General features: G+C 34.9%; 1 pseudogene; it reads left to right on the top strand.

Annotated features, from left to right (window-relative positions):
* Window positions 1-3030: 3030 nt before the first annotated feature.
* LOC124107296 (large ribosomal subunit protein eL36-like) lies at window positions 3031-3367 on the top strand (annotated as a pseudogene).
* Window positions 3368-5307: the final 1940 nt, after the last annotated feature.

The following is a 5307-nucleotide window of genomic DNA, read 5'->3' as shown; positions in this document are numbered from 1 at the left end:
AGACGCTGTCTCAAAATAAAAGAATTAAAATGGTAAAACACCCCAGGGTTCAATTCCCAGTAACCACCCAAAGTTAAAATTGAACCATAACTATATGATCTAGAAATCTCACTCCTGCATATATATTCAAAGAAAATGAAATCAGTGTATCAAAGAGACATCCACACTTCCATGTTAATTGCAGTACTATTCACAATAGTCAAGAAGTATAAACATCCAAAGTATACATCAACAGATGAATGGATAAAGAATATGTTATACATATACATAATGGAATAGTAGTCCACAAAAAATAAAATAAAATCCTGCTATTTACAACTACATGAATGGAATCCAGATCATTATGTTAGGTGAACTAAACCAGGTACAGAACAAAAAGTACCTCATGATCTATTCATGTGGAATCTAAAAAAGGTGATATCATAGAATATCAGAGTAGAATGATGGTTACCAGAGGCTGGGGAGAATAAGAGAAAGGGAAACAAGGGGAAAGGACTATCATGGATAAATACTAAGTTACAGTTAGATCAGAGCAAGAAATTACAATTATGTGCTGGGTGTGGTGGTGCATGCCTCTAATCCCAGCAGCTAGGGAGGCTGAGGCAGGAAGATCTTCTGTTCAAAGCCAGTCTCTGCAAAAGTGAGGTGCTAAGTAACTCAGTGAGACCCTGTCTCTAAATAACGTACAAAATAAGGCTGGGGATGTGGCTCAGTGGTCAAGTGCCCCTGAGTTTAGTTCCTGGTACCCTCCCTTAAAAAATTACAATTATGTATTGAATATCTTAAAAAGCTAGAAGAAAAGATTTTCAATGTTTTCTCCATAAAGAAATGATAAGTATTCAAGAATACAGATATGTTCAACCTAATTTAAATATTGCACAATGTTTGCATGTATAGAAATATTACATTATTCCATTAGTATGTACAATTTTATGTCTGTGTATACCATTTTAAATAAAATTAATAAAAAAAGAAAAGGAGATTTTTATCCAAAATCCCTTCTGAGTAAACAATGCAAAGTGGAAAAAATACTACTATAGTATTTTTATTTATATTTTATTTATAGGTTTTATTTTATTTTATTTACAGGTTCTCTGGTAGCCTAAAATACAAAATACTGATCAGACACTGTTTTTCTTTTTTGAGGAAGTATTCAAATATATCAACCTACATAGACATTCTTCCTTTAAAAAGTCCTAAATTAAAAATGTCAAAATATTTTCTTTATTATAGCTATACATTTGACAAAACTCTAATCATAATTTCAGTCATTAATGAACTGATTATAAAATTTGTATGGAAATCTAAAGGACCTAAAATATCCAAAGAACAATCTTAAAAAATGAGCAAAATTGGAAAACTCATTCCTGAATTTAGCGTAATCAAGTTTCTTAAGCATGGTAGCACACACCATTAATCCCAGCAACAGGGGAGGCTGAGGCAGGAGGATCACAAGTTCAAAGGCCCCATGCAATTCAACAAGACCCTGTCTCTAAATAAAATATAAAAAAGTGCTGGTGATATGACTCAGTAGTTAAGTGTAACTTGGTTCAATCCCCAGTACAAAAAAAAAAAATTATATGGGTCACAGAACACATAATCACTTAGCAAAAAATTGAAAAAGTAGGCTTGATCAAAATTTAAAATGTCCACTTATCAGAAGATTCCATTAAGAAAATGAATAGGCAAACCACATAATAGGAGAAAATATTTACAAAACACATATCTAATAAGGACTAGTATCTAGAGCTGCACCATTCAATGTGGAGTCAATGGCCAATGTTGCTATTTCAATGTAAATTAATCAAAAGTAAGTACAATAAAAAATTCTATTCTTGGGCTGAAGTTGTGGCTCAGTGGTAGACTGCTTGCCTGGCATGTGTGAGGCCCTGGGTTTGATCCTCAGCACACACCAAATAAAAATTAATTGATTAAACAAAAAAATCCATTGACAACTAAAAAGATATTTTTTTAAAAATTCAGTTCCTAACTTCCACCATATTAGACAGTGCAGAGACCATATTGGACAGCACTGACCTAAAATATAAAGAACTATCACAATTCACAATAAATGAAAATTGAACTATAAAATAGGAATAAGGTTTTTAAAGATACTTAATTAACATGAAACTATATGAATGACCAATAAGGACATGAAAAAATGTTCAACATCATTAATTAAATATTAAAATGCAATAATATATCACTATATACTCACCAGAAGAGCTAAAATTTAAAGAACAGACAAAAATCAAATGTTGACAAAAATTTGGCATAACTGGAACTTTCACACTTTGTTGGAGGAAATTTAAAACACTACCATCACTTTGGAAAGTTGTCTGGCATTGTAAGTCTTAAACATACACCTACCCTGTGATCTCACAACTTGACTCTTAGGCATTTGTCCAAGATAAATGAAAACACATGATCCACAAGATTTGAATGAAAATGTCCTATTTGTAATGGTCCCTAATAAGAAACAGTCTCCATGTCAATCAATATAAAAATGGAGCTTAAATTTTCAATATATTTATAAGTAAAAGACATTAACAAAGAACAGGAAAAAAAAGATGAATCTCAAAAACATGTGAATGAAAGAAACTAAACATACATGAGTACATACTGCATGATTTCATTTATATGAAATTCTGAGACAGGCAAAACCAACTCACTGTGGAAAAATAAAAATTAGGCTAGCAATTGCCTCTGGTGGAGGTGAGGACAGGAATTATTTGAAAAGGAGGATGCAGGAAGTCTACTGGAGTGATAGAAATGTTCTGGACCATCACAATGGTTCGAGTTACTCATGCAAATATATTTGTCAAAACTCAACAAATATATGAATAAGATTTGCACATTTCATTTTATAGAAATTTTGTATTTTAAAAACTGTACCTAAATATATTGAGTTCCAGTTATTGGTATGCATACTAAAATAGTTAAGGTGAATTGTCATATGTCTGCAATTTAAAATGCATCAAAAATTAGATGGATTCCTTCCACCCCAGCAGCCATTGAAGAACTGCAGCCATGGCTGTGTGCTACCCCATAGCTGTGGGCCTCAATAAGGGCCATAGGGTAACCAAGAATGTGAGCACACCAAGGCACAGCCACCACAGTGGGTGCTTCACCAAGTACACCAAGTTAATGCAGGACATGATCCAAAAGGTGTGTGGCTTTTCTCTGATGAGCATCACACCATGGAGCTGCTTAAGGTTTCCAAGGACAAAGGGGCCCCCAAGTTCATCAAGAAAAGGGTGGAACACACATCCACACAAAGTTGAAGCGGGAGGAACACCATGTCTTGGATATCGTGAGGAAAGCAAACTGGGAAGGACTGAGCACTGATCCTCAAAAAAATTTATAGAAAAAAAATTAGATGGACAGAGGGATAAACAGATGGTAGATATATGCTAGGGTCAGTAGAGTAAAAATAGTAGGTATATGCTAAGGTAAGTAGAGTAAAAAGTTACTGGCAAAATCTAGGTGGTATGAATAGATTTCTTTTTTTTAAATACTTATTTTTTAGTTGTAGTTGGACACAATACCTTCATTTTATTTATTTATTTTTATGTGGTGCTGAGGATTGAACCCAAGGCCTCGCACATGCTAGGCGAGCGATCTACACACTGAGCCATAACCTCAGCCCGCATGAATAGATTTCATTGTAAAATTATTTCACTCAAATTATTTCGACTTTGCTATATGTTTTAGTTTTTTACAATAACGTGTTGATGAGAAAAGAGGTAACCCAGGCCTCTCACAGATGCAACTTCAATATTAAATCATTTGTTTGTTTGTTTTTTTACCAGGAATTGAACTAAGGGGCACTTAACCGCTGAGCCACATTCCCAGCTCTTTTGTTTGTTTGTTTTGAGACAGGGTCTCTCTTAGATGCTTAGGGCTTCACTAATTTGCTGCAGCTGGCTTTGAACTCAAGATCCTCCTGCCTCCACTTCCCCAGCTGCTGGGATTACAGGCGTGCACCCAGTACACACCCGGTCAAATGTTAAATCTTTAAAAACAAGTTTGGAACAAAAATCATGAATAATCATGCTCCTCTAGCTCTTGTCCATAGCCTTATCCTACAGCTCCACAAACTGTGTTTGTCTGTTTCTTATTAGATAATTCCATCCCTTCAGGGATTGTGTTATCAAGAAGGAAATACTCAGGGTCCTTGAAATTGCAAATTTTACTTTAAGCTCTGCTTTTCTCTCTTGTGCAAGAAAAAAGTCAGACTCTGATTTACAGTTCTTATATCTTGATAATCCTATCCAAATCAAAATGGGAATGAAAACTTTAAAAATAAATTTTAAACAATGAGTCAGGAAGAACTTGGAAATGATTAAAAATAATGTGGATAATATTATTCTTCAATAATAATTTCTTATTTAAAAAAAATAGTACTCCTTGGGAAAATGGCTGATTGTTGGACTGGGGCAAAAAAACATATAAGATGAACTTAAAGCATATAAAAAGAAGAAGAAGGACTAAAAACAAAACAAAAGCAAAGTCAGGTGTGGGGTCCCAAGCCTGGGATCCCAGAGCCTTGGGAGGCTGAGGCAGCAGGATCACTGTTTAAAGCCAGCTTCAGCAACTTAGTTAGGACCTAAGCAATTTAGCAAGACAGTGTATCATAATTAAAAAAAAAATTAAAGGGCTGGGCTGGAGATATGGCTTAGTGGTTAAGTGCCCTTGGGTTCAATCCCTGGTATCAAAAAAGCAAAAGCAAAAAGCAAAAAGCAAACAAAACACAATGGAGGGAGTATGTCAAAGGGACATAAGAACCTACTGAAAGAGCTCCCAATGACCAATACTAGAAACATGAAGAATAAAGTACTATTAGATTACAATCCAAAGAATAAAATGTACACACGTCCATGGTGACATAAATAACAGTTAAATAAATAAATGAGGAAAAGACAAAATATCCTTTGTCAAATAATTTAATGTAGATTCTACCCCCTCAGGAAGGTTGAGCATGACTTCTCACAGTTTAAGTGCACATAGTGATTCCCTTCCAAAGAGTAGAATGTGAAGAGGGTGGGAGCAGAGAGTAAATTTACAGTAGAAAAAAACTGACAAACATGAAGTCATGTTGCTAGTGTGCACCTGCTGTGTAATAAAGAATTTGAGCTGGGCAGCATGGATTACAGAGTACACGCCTATAATCCCAGCAACTTGGAAGGCTGAGGCAGGAGAATCTCAAGTTCAAGGCCAGCCTGTGCAAATTAGTGAAATCCAGTCTCAAATTTTAAAAAATTAAAAGGTCTGGGGATGTAGCTCAATGGGAAAGCACCCCTGGGT

This window comes from Marmota monax, unplaced genomic scaffold (assembly GCF_021218885.2).
Source record: "Marmota monax isolate L192 unplaced genomic scaffold, Marmota_monax_Labrador192_F-V1.1 WCK01_AAM20220418_F8-fsc00079, whole genome shotgun sequence".
Lineage (NCBI taxonomy): Eukaryota > Metazoa > Chordata > Mammalia > Rodentia > Sciuridae > Marmota > Marmota monax.
This window is presented reverse-complemented; position numbering and strand designations above follow the sequence as displayed.